The 18,401-nt window shown below is 40.6% G+C and overlaps 1 long non-coding RNA gene across 1 annotated transcript; it reads right to left on the bottom strand.

Annotated features, from left to right (window-relative positions):
* Positions 1-12,958: 12,958 nt before the first annotated feature.
* On the bottom strand, positions 12,959-17,051 carry LOC139356757 (uncharacterized). The gene is made up of 3 exons (XR_011609150.1): positions 16,946-17,051; positions 13,844-14,046; positions 12,959-13,042 (listed from the first exon to the last, which is right to left on the bottom strand). It is a non-coding gene; the product is annotated as an uncharacterized lncRNA (long non-coding RNA).
* Positions 17,052-18,401: the final 1,350 nt, after the last annotated feature.

Raw genomic sequence — 18,401 nt, 5'->3', positions numbered from 1 at the left:
GAACGGCAAATTATTTCTCTCTCCCCTTGAGCTTTTCAGTTTTTCTAATTCTCCAGTTTGCAGACAGCATACCATGAGACTTCTTGCCTTCAGGTCATTGAATGAGTGAGTCCCATAGTAAATATTCTCATATATATACGAGGGGTTTTTTTGTTTTTGTTTTTGTTTTTTTTTTGAGACGGAGTCTGTCGCCCAGGCTGGAGTGCAGTGGCGCGATCTCTGCTCACTGCAAGCTCCGCCTCCCGGGTTCACGCCATTCTCCTGCCTCAGCCTCCCGAGTAGCTGGGACTACAGGCGCCAGCCACCGCGCCCCGCTAATTTTTTTTGTGTTTTTAGTAGAGACGGGGTTTCACCGTGTTCGCCAGAATGGTCTGGATCTCCTGACCTCGTGATCCGCCCGCCTCGGCCTCTCAAAGTGCTGGGATTACAGGCGTGAGCCACAGCGCCCGGCCTATGAGGGTTTTTCTAGAGGAATAGAATTAATGGGATATGCATAGAATCAATGGGTTACATATATATATATATATGTATATCCCATTGATTCTATTCCTCTTGAGAACTCTGACTGGTACACTCCCCATAGCAGCATCCTGCAGCAGAGTGACACATTTGTTACAATTAATGAACCTACAGTTATACATTATTAGCATCCTAAGTCTGTTGTCTATGTTAAGATTCATTCTTGGTATTGTACATTTCATGGGTTTTGACAAATGTATAAGACATGTGTCCACTATGATGGTTTTTGCAGGTAGTGACTAGTTAGGGTCAGTGTCACAGGTGGTAAAGGTGTTTACCAAGACAGTCATAGGTAAAGAAAGGCATATTTGTTAGAGAGGGTATGAAAATATGTTGCAAGGATGCAATGGGCACCGCAGCAGAGAAGGGGCTGTCTGCAAAGAGGCAGGTGCTAGAGGGAAGTTTTATTGGGAAGTTTTATAGTGCTGAATGGGGCTACATTCAGAACCAATCATTGTGCCAGTAGTTGAGGTCACTGTGCCGAGGAGGATTGTTGTGTCCTCATGTTGTTGTGATTAGTCATCTCTCAGAACAATTGTTCATTGTTCTTCCTCACCTGGGGTTCTTGCCTTTTGTTGCTTACTCCTCAGGACTCCACAATGGTATCATACAGAATAGTTTCACTGCCCTAAAATTCCTACGTGCTCCACCCATTCATCTCTCCCTCCTTCACCCAACCCCAGTCTCTGGTCACCACTGATCATTTTCTTGTCTCCATAGTTTTTCCTTTTTCAGAATGTCTTTTTCAAAAGCTATACTGTATAATTCCAATACAGTATAGCTTTTTCCGACTGGCTTCTTTCACTTACTGAAATGCATTTAAGTTTCTAGATGTACTGAAGTTTTATTTATCCATTTACCTACTGAAGGACGTTTTGCTTGTTTTTGCTTGTTTCCAAGCTTTGGCAATTATTAATAGAGATGCTATAAATACCCATGTACAGGGTTTTGTGTCAACAGAAGTTTTCAACTCCTTTGGGTAGATATCAAGAATGTGATTACTGAATCATGTGGTAAGAGTATGTTTAGTTTTGTAAGAAACTGCCAAGTTTTTTTCCAAAGTGGCTGTGCCATTTGCATTCCCACCAGTCATGTCTGGAGTTCCCGTTGTTGCACATCCTTGTCATTATTTGATGTTGTAGGTGTTTTGGATTTTGGCCATTCTAAAAGATATGTAGTGGCTGGATATGTCTTTTTAAAATGTCAAATTTCTAACTTTTTGTTGCTGTTGTGTATCAATTTCGTATATTAATCTTATAATCAACACATTTGCCATACTGTTACTAATTCTAATCATTTGTAGATTCTTCTGTATCTTCTATTTAGGCAATGATATCATATCATGTCATATCATATCATACCATACAGATGTGAGGGAATGGTGGTTTTGTTTCTTCCTTTGTAATCCTTATACCATTATTTTTCAAGCAATTTTCTGTTGAAAAAGAGGATTTTCAGACATACTTTGAAGGAATTTGGCTACAATATGGATAATATCAAGTTTGAGACTTCCATTGTAAAGTTTGATTTTTGCCCCTTCTCTTATGAGCTAAGAGAAGTTTAATTTTCTTCCTCTTCTCACTGCCCCTTTATTGGAAGTTGAATTCTACTTAATCCTAATTTCTCTTCTTTTTCAGAAGTTAATTATAATGTTCTTCCCCAAGGATTTTACTTTAAGGTAGATATCAGCCAAAATGATGAGGTTAGGTGCAACCCTCATCTTTGTGTTTCTGAGGTTTAAAGAGCTCTTAAAAGCCATGTGATCAACTCTAGAAAAGACCTAGAAGTTGGTAGAAACTCAAAATATGTTTATTCAACTGATGTCATGCAATTACTAGGGAATACACATTCTTTTTAAGTAAATATGGACATATATGAAAATTGACCATATACTTATTCATATAACAAATTATTAAAAGTTTTCAAAGAATGAATACTAAATAGAACACGTTTAGTGACATTAATGCATTTAAGTTAGAAATCAGTAACAAAAAGATACCTTTAAAATGCTATACATTCAGAAATTAATCCATGGATTAAAGAGAAAATCACAATAGAAATTAGAAAATACTTATAACTGAATGATAATAAAGACTGCATAAGTAAACACTTGTGGGAGGCAGCCAGAACACTACTTAAGAGAGACATGAAAAGATGGCTTGATCACATTATCATCATGGAAATGAAAATGAAAATCCCAATGAGGTACCATATTGCACTTATTAGAAGCTGGCAAAAGTTTTTTCTTTTAGGAGACAAGGTTTCACTCTGTGGCTCAGACTGGAGTGCAGTGATATGATCATGGCTCACTGCAGCCTCAAACTAGTGGGCTCAGGTGATCCTCTCACCTCAACTTCTCAGGTAGCTTGAGATTACAGGTGTACAGCATCATGCCCTGCTAATTTTTATTTTTATTTTTTTTGTAGAGATGGAGTCTCTCTATGTTGACCATCATGGTTCTGAACTCCTGGGCTCAAGTAGTCCTCCTGCTGACATAGGATTCTTTCAGTGCCACTTTGCCACCTGGAAAACTCTGTGGCTGGCAGCTCCTCTGACTGAATTTCACTTGTGACTGCAAGGGGATGTTACAGTGTGTCATAACTCTGGCTCAGGGAGTCCCAAGGTCTGGGGCCTGAGAAGGATTGCAGCTCTTCCCCTGTGGTCTGGCAAATGGGAGCATGTCACTGCCTGCCATTTGGTGGGCTGGCCAGGAACATGCTTCAGCTCATTCATGTTACAGCTCATTCGGTCCTACCACCTTGCTCTGGCCTGAGGCTCCTGGGCTGGCCTGGCCCTGCTACTGCTTCTTATCACGTGGGGTGGCTGCCCAGTGCCAGCAGAGCACTGAGGGCTATGGTGTTAGAGCTCCTTTTGCACCCAGTGTTTGGTGGGTCCCAGGTTCTTGTCCCACATCCAAGAAGAATGAGGTTATATGACCAACCAGAGAGTAAGCAAGGTGGAGAAGAGTTTTATTGAGCAACAGACCAACTCTCAACAGAAGAGAGGACCAAAAGTGGGTAGCCCCTATCTGAAGGCAGGGTAATCCCAATGTGTGGTTGAGTCTGGGGTTTTTATGGGCTCAGAGTTGGGAAGTACGTCCTGATTTGTCCATGAGTGGGCCTGGAAAAAACACCATTTGACTGGCTAAAAGGCATCGAGGAAGTTCTCACTCCAGGTTATGGACTCTATACAGAACTAGCAGCCCAGTTTTCAGCCTTCTGGCTGTCTTTGGTTTGAAGGTTGGGTTTCACTAGAGACCATCCCCTGTCTGCCTAGGAATTTGTCTGCCTCCTGCTACTATCACTGCCTCTGCCTCCCAAGTAGCTGGGATTACAGATGCACACCACAACACCTGGCTAATTTTTTTGTAAGAGACAAAATACTCAGGCTGGTCTTAAACTCCTGGGCTCAAGTGATCCTCCCACCTTGACTTCCCAATGTGCTGGGATTACAGACCTAAGCCATTGTGCCTGGCCAAGTTTAAAATCTGTAGTGTTTTAAAATCTGTAGTGTTTGCAAGAATGTGGAACAATAGGAACCCTTATGTGCTGTTGGTGGAAGTGTAAGCTAGTCTTTCACTTTGGAACAAAGGTTGATATTACTCAGGAAATTTGAAGATGTACATGTCCATAGCCTAAAATTCCTTTCCTTCATATATAAACTATGAACTCTTGTATGCATGCATCAGAATATATTTACAAGAATATTTACAGGAATATTATTAGAAATAGCCTAAAAATTGCAAGCAATTGAAATGTGTATTGATAGAAGAATGGCTAAAGAAAGGTAGGTGTTGTCACATAATGGAATATTATACAGCAGTGAAAAGGAATAATCAATGTCTTACTGCTACATGGGCAAATATCAAAGCAAATTTGAACTGAGAAGGTAAGTCACAAAACACACAATCAGTGTAATTCCCTTCATGAAAATTTCAAAAGCATGCAAAACTATATGTTTATTTTATTGGGGTACAATAAATTGATTCTAAGACTATGGGAGAATTCAATATCTAGAAAAGCAATCACTCTGGGATAGAATGAGTGAAAAGCAAACTGTCAAAAAAGGGCACAAGAAGAAATGTGGCAAAATAAAGTCATAGAATATGCACAATTAAAACCACAAAAGGCAGTAAAAGAGTAAAAGACAAATACTTACAAAAAAAGTAAAAGAGTAAAAGACACAATAGGAATAAGGAACAAGGGCAAAAAATAGAAAACAGTAACAAAAGAGGTAGATATTAATTTAACAATATCAAGAATCATTTTGAATATCAATAGTCTAAATGCACCAATTAAAGGACAAAGAGTGTCAGAAAGGATAAAAAACAATTTTGAATTATATTTTGTCCACAAGAAACCCACTTTAAATATAAAGACACATGTATTAAAAGTAAATGATAAGAAAGATATACCATGCTGACACTAATAAGAAGAAAGCAGGAATCACTATATCAATTTCAGATAGAGGAGAATTCAAAGCAAGGAAAGTTATCAGGGATAAAGAGTGGCATTACATAATTATAAAGGAGTCAATTCTTTAAGAAGAAATAATCCTTAATGTGTATGTGCCTAAAAACAGAGCAGCAAAACACGTGAGCCAAAAAAGGGCATAAAGTAGGTTTCTCAATTGCTAGTAATGTTTTATGATGTAAGCTAGCTGATAGGTATATGAAACGTTGTCTTATATAAAATATGCCTGTAAATCATATATACCATTTTGTGTGTGCTATGGTCTGAATGGTGTTATTCCCCCGAATTCCTGTGTTGGAACCTAATACCCAATATGATAATATTAAGAGGTGAGACATTTAGAAAGTGATTAGGTCATGAGGGGATCTGCTCTTATGAATGGGACTAGTGCCCATATAAAAGAGCCTTGAGAAAAGAGAACTTGTTTTGCTCCTTCCATCATTTGAGGACACATAGAAGACACCATCTTCTATGGTGGAAAGGAACCTTCATCAGGTACTGAATTTACTGGCACCTTTATCTTGAACTTCCCAGCCTCCAGAACTGCAAACAGTAAATTTATGTTGTTTATGAATTACAAATTCATGTTGTTTATAAATATACTGGTTGAAGATATTTTGTTGTAGCAACCAGAACAGATTAAGAGAGCATGTATGCTGTATGTGTGTATGTATATATATATATATCTTATATTATACATATGTCTTTATATAATATTAATATTTTATAACGTATTTCACAACATGGAAAAAAATTGCTCTGGTAGCTTCATGGAAAGTGTCTCTCCTCTTTAACAGAGTCAGGGAGACATGTAAAGATGCTGACACAGTATTGATAAAATGCACACATCTTTTGAAATAGAATTTAGGACTTTTGAATTAACTGGATGCAGCAGGTTAAAGAAAAAGAAAAAAAGATTATTCAATTTTCAAGCTTGTAAGACTATACATTTTTATAATTCATAGAAAAATTCTGGAAAGCTAACTAGACACTAGAAACAGTGATGCCTTCAGTGGATCACTGAAACAGGGTCTAGATAGGTGAGAGAGGGAAGCATGCTTTTCACTGTCTCTTTTGAATTCTGAATTATGTTCATGCATTATCTATCCAAGAAATGAAAAAAACAAGAAAATAGAAAAATAAGATTTGTATGTAACTCAGATTTGCCTGTTCTGATATAATAGAAAAGTTTTGTAGTAGCAATATTATTACAGCAATGAGCCCACTCACGTTTTCAGAATCTGATGCTGAATTAGGCTGAATAGCATGTTTGATATCATTTGGGTGTTTGCCCTCTCCAAATATCATGTTGAAGTATAATTCCCAGCCAGGCATGGTGGCTCATGTCTGTAATCTCAGCACTTTGGGAGACCAAGGCAGGTGGATCACGAGGTCAGGGGTTCAAGACTAGCCTGGCCAACATGATGAAACCCCATCTCTACTAAAAATACAAAAATTCGCCAGGCATGGTGGTGCACACCTGTAATCCTAGCTACTCAGGAGGCTGAGGCGGGAGAATGGCTTGAACCCAGGAGGCAGAGGTTGTGGTGAGCCGAGATTGCGCCACTGCCCTCAAGCCTGGGTGACAGAGCGAGACTCTGTCTCGAGAAAAAAAAAAACAGTAATTCCCAGTGTTGGAGGTGAGGCCTGGTGGGAGATATTTGGGTGATGGGGGTGGATTCCTCATGATGGCTTGGTGCTGTCCTCATGGTAATGAGTGAGTTCTCGCTCTGAGTTCATATGAAATCTGGTTAAGAGAGTGTGGTGCCTCCTCCCTCTCTTGCTGCTACTCTTGCCATGTGATTTGCCTGGTCCCCCTTTGCCTTCAGCCATGATTGGAAGCTTCTTGAGGCCTCACCAGAAGCAGATGCCAGCACTATGTTTCATGTACAACCTGAAGAACCATGAGCTAATTAAATTTCTTTTGTTTATAGATTACCCAGTCTCAGGTATTCCTTTATAGCAATGCAACAATAGAGTAACAGAGAAAATTGATATCAAGAAGTGGGGCATTGCTATAAAGATACCTGAAAATGTAGAAGCAGCTTTAAAACTGGATAATGGGTAGAGGTTGTGAGAGTTTGGACATCTTGGAAGATAGGAAGATCAGGGAAAGTTTGGAACTTCTTAGAGACTGGTTAAATCGTTGTGCCCAAAATGCTGATAGAAATATGGACAGTGAAGCAGGTTGATAAGGTCTCAGATGGAAATGAAGAAGTTATTGAGAATTGGAGTAAAGGTCACCTGTGTTACACCCTAGCAAAGAACTTGGCTGTACTGTGTTCATGTCCTAAGGAAGTTTGAACTTAGGAGTGATGACTTAAGGTATCTGGAAGAAGAAATTTTTAAGCAGCAAAGTGTTCAAGATGTGGCCGGGCTGATTCTAACTGCCTGTAATCAGATGTGGAAGCAAAGGAATTACTTAAAGCTGGAACTTACATTTAAAAGGAAAGCAGGGTGTAAAAGTTTAGAAAATTTGCAACTTGGACCTGTGCTAGAGAAAGAATCCAAGCATGCTGTGGAATGACCACTTGCTAGAGAGATTTGTGTGACTAAAAGGGTGCCAAGTGCTGATATCCAAGACAATGGGAAAAGGGCTTAAAGGCATTTCAGAGATCTTCTAGGCAGCTCCTCCCATCACAGGCCCAGAGGCCTAAGGAGGAAGGACTGATTTCAGGGGCCAGACCCAGGGCCTCACTGCCCTGTTCAGCATCAGAGCACTGCTCCCACATCCCAGCTGCTTCAGCTCCAGCTGCAGCTCAAAGGGCACGAGGTACAGCTCAGGCCACTGCTCCAGGGGACACAAGCTGTAAGCCTTGGTAGCTTCCACACGGTGGTAAGCCTACAGGTGCACAGAATGCAGGAGTGAAGGACATTTGGCAGCTTCCACCTGGATCTCAAAGGGTGTATAGAAAATCCCGGGTGCCCAGGTGGAAGGCTACCATGGGAGTGAGCCCCCACACATAGATACTCTACTAAGGCAGTGCTAAGAGGAAATTAATTAGAGTCCCCACATAGAGTGTTCACTGGAGCACTGACTAGTGGGGTTGTGGGAAGAGGGCTACTGCCCTCCAGACCCTAGAATGGTATAGCCACTGACTTGCATCCTGAACCTGGAAAAACCACAGGCACTCAACTTCAACCTCTGAGAGTAGCCTTGGGGACTGTACCCTGCAAAGTCACAGGGGTGGAGCTAGCTTCCCAAAGCCTTGGGAGCCCATCCCTTGCACCAGTGTGCCCTGGATGTGGGACAGGGAGTCAAAGGAGATTATGTTGGAACTTTAAGGTTTGATGTCTGTCCTGCTGCATTTCAGACGTGTGGGGCCTGCAGCCCCTTCCTTTTAGCTGGTTTCTCCCCTTTGGATTGAGAATGTCTACCCAATGCTTGTACCCCCATTGTGTCTTGGAAGTAAAGAAATTGCTTTGGATTCTACAAGCTTCTAGGTAGAAGGAATTTGACTTGATGAGACTTTGAACGTTGGACTTTTGATTTAGTTGATGCTGGAATGTATTAAGACTGGGGGACTATGAGGAAGGGTGATGGTATTTTGCAATGTGAGAAGGACAAGGGATTTGAGAGGCCATAGGTGGAATGACATAGTTTGGATATTTGTCCCCTTTAAATATCATGTTGAAATGTAACCCACGACATTGGAGGAGGGACCCGGTGGGAGGTGTTTGAGTCATGGGGGCAGATCCCTTATGAATTGCTTGGTGCTGTCCCCACAATAACGAGAGAGTTGTTGCCCAGTTCATGAGAGATCTGGTTGTTTACAAGTGTGGCGTCTCCCCCAGCTCTTGCTCCCATTCTCCCCATTTGACATGCCTGCTCCCCCTTTGCCTTCTGCCGTGACTGGAAGCTTCCTGAGGCCCTCACCAGAGGCAGATGTGGGTGCCATGCTTCTTGCATAACCTGCATAACTATAAGCCAACTAAATTTGTTTTCTTTATAAATGAACTAGTCTCAATGCAAGAATGAACTAACACATGAATCTTTTGTGTTTATCCTAGGCTAGGATGGAAGTGAGAGTCGACTGCCCTCTGGTCAAGGACTGACTCCCGCTGAGGTAAAACATGGCTGCTAGGCTTCCCCTTCAGTAGGGCAGTAAGTGGGCAATGACCATGATTGACGTGTTTGATATAACAGCACAAAGAAACCATAAACTACCCCCTGGCTGATCCTAGTGGCTGCAGCAGCCCCATTTTAAAATTGTAAAATGTGGTTGATCTTTGACACTCCTTTATGCCCTTTTTGTGTCTTTTCTTACCAGTATCCTCTGCTGTACATAATCCTACACACGTGAGCTAGTCCTCAACTAGCTGCAAAGTGATAAAGCCTTAAATTATTAACCCTCCAAAGGGATTCTGTGTGTGTGTGTGTGTGAGAGAGAGAGAGAGAGTGTGAGTATATCTTTAAGAGATAGGAGTCTAGCTATGTTGCCCAGGCTGCAACTCCTGGCCTTGAACTCCTGGCCCCTCAAGCGATCCTCCCACCTTAGGGATTCTGTGTTTTCATCAGGAATCCTAAAAATCAGAAAGCTCTCAAAACTAAAAAAAAAAAAAAAAGACTCTAATTGTGAACTTTCTTTCTTTTTTTTTTTTTTTTTGAGAGGGAGTCTCGCTCCTTCTCCCAGGCTGGAGTGCAATGTCGCAATCTAGGCCCACTACAAGCTCCGCCTCCCAGGTTCACGCCATTCTTCTGCCTCAGCCTCCTGAGTAGCTGGGACTACAGGCGCCCGCCACCACGCCCGGCTAATTTTTTGTATTTTTTTAGTAGAGATGGGGTTTCACCATGTTAGCCAGGATGGTCTCGATCTCCTAACCTTGTGATCTGCCTGCCTCGGCCTCCCAAAGTGCTGGGATTACAGGCGTGAGTCACCATGCCCGGCCTAATTGTAAGCTTTCTAATGCTTATGTCTTTTACATTATGCTATTTGACTAATTACTAATGCTAATCCTGCCTCTTGTTTTACAAAGTCATTTATATAATATGCAATTATGATTATTGTTCCACTTAATTTTTATTCATACCATTCCTCATTTTGTAACATATTTATGGTGACTTAAAATAAACACGGACCATAATATGGTAAACTACAAATAAGGAATTAAAAATCAGGCCCAGAGAAATAAAAACTAGAGCAGAAATCATGACCAGGCATAAAAGTATGCAAATGAACCCCTAAAATTGAGTTTCAAGTTTGGCCTAGGATTCCTAGTGAAAGTGAAAAGAGAGACATGATATGTTACTAGTTATTCTCGCCTTGACTTCCCTTCCAATACCTCCCAAACCCTCCCCTCCCCAAGCCCTCTATTTCCTTAGTGGAGTATATAGCTTTTCCTAACACAACGCCCTAGAAACACTTCTCACATGGCGCTATAAGCTTTTATTATCATCACTAATTCCACCTATCTTTGCATAATAAAGGGCACAAAGCCAAAAAAAAAAAAAAAGTTGTAGTTGAATCAAAATTGAGCTAATGGTTAACTTGTGCACTGAGTATATAGGAAACAGTGAGTGTAAATGACAAGACTAAAGAGAGCTGTGTATTTGTTTAGCAATTTATATCTCAGTAGCAAATAACTAGGGATTTAAGAATCCTCGTTTGTGTGCTTTGGAAATATCATGCAATCACCTAGTAAAATTGCATCATTTCTTGGTTCATATGAAAATAGTTGAAATGATGTTCACTTGGTAATTCTGTTTGCTGAACTTTGTGATTCACGTATTATTTCATAGTGGCTTTAAATTGCTCTGCTTTCTACATAACTAAATATCTTCATTTAATGGGCCACTGGGGAAATAATAGTAGTTTCTAAGGAAAAGTTTTGTTCAGAATGTTTATTATGAACTTGGATGAAGAGAGCGTATGTATATTGGTTAAAACGGTAATAAACATGAAGTTAGCAGGGTTAATTCAAACAATAAATGACAGACTCTGGGTCTCATTCTATCTTGGACCCTGTAAATGAACACATCACAGAGGATCTGAAACGTGCTACAATCCAGCCTGTCTGTGGGATTTTGCTGGGCCACTTTCTGTTCTAAGCCTCTGTTCTTTGCCTGCTCTATGACTCCCCTGGATCTGCCCCTCTCATATCAGGATTAACTGCAGGCATTCTTTCTTACTGACCTATTTGGACCTACTTTTCCAGCTAGGTCCTTGGCACTGTATCCTGGAGATAATCTGTGGTCAGCTTTTGGCTCCACACCCCGAAGCTTTGTGGAACGGGGGTGCTCCTGCCTTCCCTTGCTCCCGAGAGCTTGACTCAGCTTGGCCTATTTGACCATGGTTCCTCACAGTATGTGAGTGTGTGGGAGTGTGAGCATTCTTTATCTCCTTTCTGTGCTGACTGGAGTCTAAGAGGGAGGAAACTGAAATACTACTCAGAGTTGTTTATGTATTTATTTTGAGATAAGGTCTCACTCTGTTGTCTAGCCTAGAGTGTGGTGGCATGATCGAAGCTCACTGCAACCTTGACCTCCTAGGCTTAAGCAATCCTCCCGCCTCCACAGCTAGCTTGTTCCATCACACCTGGCTTATTTATTATTAATTAATTATTTATTTATTTATTTATTTTATAGGGACAGGGGCTCCTGATACTGCCCAGGCTGGTCTCGAACTCCTGAGCTCAAGCAATTCTTCTACATTGGCCTCCCAAAGTGCTGTCATTACAGGCCTAAGCCACTGTGCCAGCCCAGAGTTGTTTAACAAAACAAAACAAAAAAAACTTAAAGGTGTATTCAGTCATTCAATCATTCCTCATTCATTCATTGCCCATTGTGTGCCCGGCAGTAAGAATGCAGAGGTAAACATGACAAACACTCTCTTCACAAAAGTTGAATTAATATCAAAGGAAGAAATAATTTTAAGGTGGCTATTTTGGGGTGTGATTTATTTACCATTTAGTCACACAGTGAACACCGTTGACCGGACCTTTAAGCAAGAGTGACATGACGAAGATGGTGTGTCCTGAACAGCAGCTATTAATGGGTCTCCACAGTTGTTCTCCAACTGGGGATTTTGCTGCTCCATGAGATATTCAGCACTATCTGGAGACATTTTTGGATTCACAACTGTGAAAGTTCTATATAGTGGTTAGAAGTCAGGGATGCTGCTAAACACCCTACAATGCACAGGAGAGTCCCCCATAATGAAAAATAATAATTCTTTATTATGATATTTTGGATGTATAGAGTCCGAAATATCAGTAGTATTAGGATTGAGAATCTCTGGCTAGTGCATATGTACATATATATTGCTGTATATGTTAATCTGAATGTTTCTGAGAAAGCAACTATCAGGAAAACTGCCTTTAAGTTGATATCTATTATTATTCTTTTATTTTTAATAGCTGGCATTAATTGATCACTTACTATAGGCCAAGTGTTACGATAGACACTTTAAATTGATCACCTAATTTAATCATCAAAACCGAATAAGGTGGATGTTATTATTTGCTCTATTTTAGAGACGGGCAAACAGGTGTGGTGGGATTAAGAAACTTGCCCAAGACCTCATTGATGGTAAATACCAGAGCAGGGAGTTGAACCCAGGAAGTCTGACTCCTCACTCTTTACCACCACCGTTTGTCTAACTTCTCTAACTCGGACGCCAGGCTCTCCCTTCAGCTGTTCCTTAGCTCATTAGAAATTGCTTTAGTGATCCTCTATTGGTTATAGGCATCTGTTGGAAGCCCGAGGGGAAAGACAGGTTGACATAATGATACGGAAATCAACACAAATTTGGGAAAAAATGATTTCACATTTTAAAACATCAACATCTAGTTTATATGAGTAATGGTTTTCCCACATGATTGTGCAGCTGACAAATTAATCTGACCCAATTAAACAGAATCAACCAACACTGTTAGTCATATCTAATTCAGCTACGGTTGTGTTGATGCAGAATAAACCATAGTACTACAAACAGCAGAAGCAAGCTAATAGGCTCTGATGTATTCAGCTTTCATTATTTTACACTTTATTATTTTGGCTTTACTTTTCATTACTTTACACTTCTGCTTTTCTAAGAACTTCCAGGCAGTTTCTGTTAAAAAAAAAAAAAAAAAAAAAAAAAAAAAAAAAAAAAGGTTGGATTGCACTTTTCACCAAATTTGGGGTTTTCTGAAGGCAAAGCAGTAGCCCACTGTCATCCATACCTTTACTTGCATTACAATGTCTGAACACTCCTCAGCTGTCATTTGATCTAGTTCCTGAACCCTATAATCTAATTGATAGAGGGTAACTGAACACCATGTCTGCCCATGTGATAGGGTGGAATTCTTCTGTCCTTCTCACCTGAGTACAACAGGCTTGTGCCACCCAGAAGAATGAAAAGGTAACTCAGAATATGTGGGGTCCTTATAGCCCAGGTGGATATCCTTATGAAGAAGAAGTATGGGCCTCACAAATCACAGGTTAGTGGGAAGTGGGTGTTGTTCTGGTCCCAGTAATTTTCTCAAATGACTTGCTCTGACGAATACATATGTATGTGCCCATAGATCTGGCTGTTTTGTTTTCAGAAAGAGTAACTTATAGGCTGGTGTAGTGGCTCACACCTGTAATCCTAGCACTTTGGGAGGCTGAGGCAGGAGGATTGGTTGAACCCAGGAGTTCAAGACCAGCTTGGGCAACATAGCAAAACCCTGTCTACACACACACACACACACAAAAATTAGCCATGCATGGTAGTGTGTTCCTGTAGTCCTAGCTACTCAGCAGACTGAGGTGGGAGACTTGCTTGAGCCCAGGAAATTGAGGCTGCAGTGACCCATGATTGCACCACTGCACTCCAGCCTGAGCAACGGAGGGAGACCCTATTTCAAAAAAACAAATAAGAGTAACTTACCTGGAATTCATATCTGTTTGGCTGACCATGAGTGGAAAATGCCTTTGTATGCAGGGCCAATAACAGTTTCTAGTGGGTTAAATGTTAAGGATGTTGACTTTCTTTTCCTTCCTTCCTTCCTTCCTTCCTTCCTTCCTTCCTTCCTTCCTTCCTTCCTTCCTTCCTTCCTTCCTTCCTTTCTTCCTTCTTTCTTCTATTATCATCTAATTGATAATAAGGGAGGTTGACAGGTAAAAATATTTTTGGGAGTAAGCATCCTTTTTCCTGCTTGTTATCAAAACTGGTATATCATCTTTCTCTCATACAGTTTAATAAGTCTCACAGACACTTTCATTAGTAACTTATCTGAATTCCTGGAGTGGTAGATGGTTGTCTGGTGGGGTTTCTATTTGTTTGTTTTTTCTCTCTTGTCCTTTAGAAGTCACAGAGAGGTTAGCTATCTCAAAAATTCATGGCTGGTCAATAGTTTAGATCAGTAGCATAGCTTTATGTTTAAGAATCTTCAGAAAGGCTTTCAGAGGATCCACTGTTATTTACCCTGCTTCCAGAAATGTTTTATGCTACGGCCTGCAAACCCTGCTTGATACTAGAAGTACTTATAATCCAATCTGAATGATAATGTTGTGATAGTAGCAGCTACCTCTTACTGATTGCAATGTGCTAAGCTCAGTACTGGCTGCCTTAAATTGTAATCTCTCCATTCATCTTTGTAATATCTTGTTTATTTATTTATTTATTTAGAAATAGGGTCTCACTCTGTTGCCCAGCCTGGAGTGCAGTGGTGTAATCTTGGCTCACTGAAACCTCCACTTCCCAGGTTCAAGTGATTCTCCTGCCTCAACCTCCCAAGTACCTGGTATAGCAGGCATGTGCCACCGTGCTGAGCTAATTTTTGTATTTTTAGTAGAGATGGGGTTTCACCATGTTGGCCAGGCTGGTCTTGAACTCCTGACCTCAGGTGATCCGCCTGCCACTGCTGCCCAAAATGCTGGGATTACTGGCATGAGCCGCCGTGCCCAGCCAGCTCTTTTATTTATACCCAGTATATGGAGGGGAAAAGTGAAGTTTACATTAAAATAATACAGGTTGGATTGAGTCACACAGCTGATAAGAAAGTAGCTTAACTGGAATTTAAATGCAGGTCAGCAGTTATCAAGTTCTTGACCTTGTCTCAAAAAGAAAAAAAAAAAAAAGTAAAAAGATTATTAGTTTTATTTGCCACAAATGGAAGATCAGGGAATCTGGAGGCACAGGTTTGTGTTGTAACACTCCAAATGCCTCAGCACAATGGTAGAAACTCTCATTATTTGTGTGTGTGTGTGTGTGTGTGTGTGTGTGTGTGTGTGTGGTTGTTTTTTTGAGACAAGGTCTCACTGTGTCACCCAGGCTGGAGTGGAGTGAGGTGGTCTTGGCTCACTGGAACCTCGGCCTTCCGGGCTCAAGTGATCCTCCCATGTCAGCTCCTCAAGTAGCTGGGACTATAGCCAGGCCACGACGCCTGGCTAATTTTTGTATTTTTGATAGAAATAGTGTTTTACCATGTTGCCCAGGCTGGTCTCAAACTCCTAAACTCAAGTGATCCACCTGCCTCGGCTTCCCAAAGTGCTGGGATTACAGGTGTGAGTGACTGCGCCTGGCCTGCTTTTCTGGTTTGAAAATCCCAAACTTCTTTTCTTTCATACTTTTCTCCAGTCACACTGGATTACTCATTGTACCCCAGGGATGCCTCGCATTTTTATGTAACAAATCTGGCAATGATTTAATACATCCAAGGCACTGTATATTGGGGAAGTTTAAAGAAGAATAAACGTTGCATAGTCTAGTGGGGATGGCACTTGTGGGCTGAGATGCTGTATTGCAGACATTAGTATGATGAGCACTCCCCAAGAGAGGTACAGCTAAAACTCTGTGGGAACACAGAAGAGGAAGTGATTACGTGTGACAAAAGTAGCGTGTGAGCTGGTTCTTGACTAAGAGAATTTTAGCAGGTAGAGATCGTGGAAAGCGCACTCTAGGCATTCTAGACATTCCCAAAGCTATGGCCTGGGAAGTGTTCACTTGTAAAGGGCATGATATGTCCAGGGAAGAGCTGCAGTGTGTGGAAGAGGACTGGCATCACACTGAACATGGTCAAAGACAGGCTTGCAAGGTGGTGAGGTACAGATGGCCAAGGGCCTCAAATTTCTGATAAGGAATGTGGATTTTGTTCTATAGGCCTAGACACCATTAAAATCTAAAGACTTACCAAAGCCTCCATCCACCCTGCTCTTCCTTGACTCCCCTGAGAATGCTCACATCACTAGCACCTGATGTTTCCTATACCTGGAAAAATGTTTCCCCAAATATCTGCACAGCCCATTCCTTTGTTTCCTGCAGGTCTTTGCCGAAACAATACTTTAGCAGAAAGATTCCCCTGTCTACCCTGTGTAAGATGGCACCCCCTTGCCCTGTATCCTTGAACTCAGTTTTATTTTTCTCACAGTCCTTATCACTATCTGGTATATTCTTTGTTTACCATTCTTCCCTCCCTCTTTCTGTCTCTCTGACCTGAAATACAAACTGCTTAAGGCAGGAATTTTTTTGTATATGTTTTATTCACCGCTATATTTACAGCATCAAGAACAGGGCATGGCACAAAGAAGGTGCTCGGTATATATTTGTTCAATTAATGAATTAATTAAAATTTGAATTTCCAGCCTCCAAAGCCCCTTGGAATACTTGTATGTTAGCAAATTTTTAAAGGCGACATGCAAAAGATTTATCTGGATTGTATGTTAACAAATGAGGAATACTGGTATTCTCCCTCAGATGTAATTATGCAAATAATCCTCAGATCACATGTTTAAAACAATAAAGTGTGTCCCTTAGGACTCTTAGGTAGCTAGTTATAGACAATAAAACTCAAACAGGCCCATAGAAAAGGAGAATCTTGTGGTTCACAAAATAAAAAATTGCAGGTGTAGTTCTTCCATCATGTATCGGTTGACCTAGGGATGTAACCAAATCCTATTTCTATCCCTCTCTCTGCTCAACCTTTCATGGCTAGATTTATCCTTGGATTCTACTTGGTGGCAAAATGGCAGCTACAATTCTAGATGTTACCTTTGCTCCCCACACCATCCATCAGAAAAGAACAGTGATTTTGAAGTTGATCCCTGGCACAAAGTTTGGGATTCACTCTCTCTCTCTCTTTGGCTCGAACTGTGTCCCTTCTTCATTCCCACCTCAGTCATTGTGACCAGTGTCGGGGTGGACAATGCTGATTGGCCAAGCCATCCAGGGCCCACCACTAGAGCTGAGGTGGATGAGTGAGGTTAATATGACCACAACCATGTGGTTGAGGAGTGAATGTTTCAAAGGAAAATTTAGGGTGCTGTTGGAGAAAGAATAGGAACATGCATCCTAGGGAGGCAGCCAACACAAGGCCTAGCTTTGGGTATTCTCTTTCAGGTAGTTGACATTATTTGTTCCCCAGACTGGTGGTGATGGACCACAGCTGTGTGGACTCGTTTCTAATCTCAGGTGACATTTTTGTTCCCCCTTTTTTTCTGTTGATATTTCAAATACTCACTGCGCTCCACAAATCCCCTACCTTGTCCTACTCCTTAGCAAATTATCTCAATGCTAATTCATACAGAAAATAGACAAGTATACCATTTCTACCACCTGACCATCCAATTCACAAACTCATTTACATTTGTGCTCATTCGTACCTAGTCCCTTGTAATCTTGAGAGTTGGAATTAGCAGACTATCCTCTGTGGGCCTGCCACGTTTTTTTGTAAGAGAAAAATATTATAGGAAGACAATTATACTCATTTGGTTAAGTATTGCCTTTAGCAGCCAGGCATGGTGGCTCATGCTGCTTTCCCTCAGTCTTCCAGTGTGCTCAAAGATATCAGACTTAAAACAAAACAAAACATTCTCTTGGTTCTTCAGCACTCTCATGACCCTGCTCTTTTATTTTCCCTTTTCATCTAAACTTCTTTTTGTATATATACATATCTTTGCCATTTATTTTTAAAAATCTTTTTCAAAATACTAAAATAATACAGTTTCAGATATAAAAAAAATTACTGCAATAAAACAATTCGGAGATATTTCCATTGTACTTCCCTTCCTTATTAGGAAAGTACACTGTCCACCTGAGAGACAGGATGGACGGCGTTCTTCTAGCTCTACACAAAGCACAAGCCCACTGGCTCACCTGGGCCCTGCTTAACATATATTATGTTTTCTAAAGAGTTGTAGTGACACTTGTAAGTCAACCATGGTTCAAATAACATATTTACACATTGATCAGTTCTTTATGATAGACAGACACAAATGAAATATAGTAAATAATTTCCAGTTGCCATAAAAAACAAAAACAAAGGAAAACAAGTGTGGAGGAAAAAAGGTCATTGTACACAAATATACTTTATACAAACAACTTCATTCAGGTATAATTTTAATTTGCAGTACTTAGATACAGTATTATTTAAGTGATAATGGCCCCTAAGATTTATTCAAATTTACTATAAAATAATAAATGAAGTAAACAAATGTGATATAATTTT

The sequence above is a fragment of the Macaca nemestrina genome, chromosome 1, assembly GCF_043159975.1.
Source record: "Macaca nemestrina isolate mMacNem1 chromosome 1, mMacNem.hap1, whole genome shotgun sequence".
In the NCBI taxonomy this organism is placed as follows: Eukaryota; Metazoa; Chordata; class Mammalia; order Primates; family Cercopithecidae; genus Macaca; species Macaca nemestrina.
This window is presented reverse-complemented; position numbering and strand designations above follow the sequence as displayed.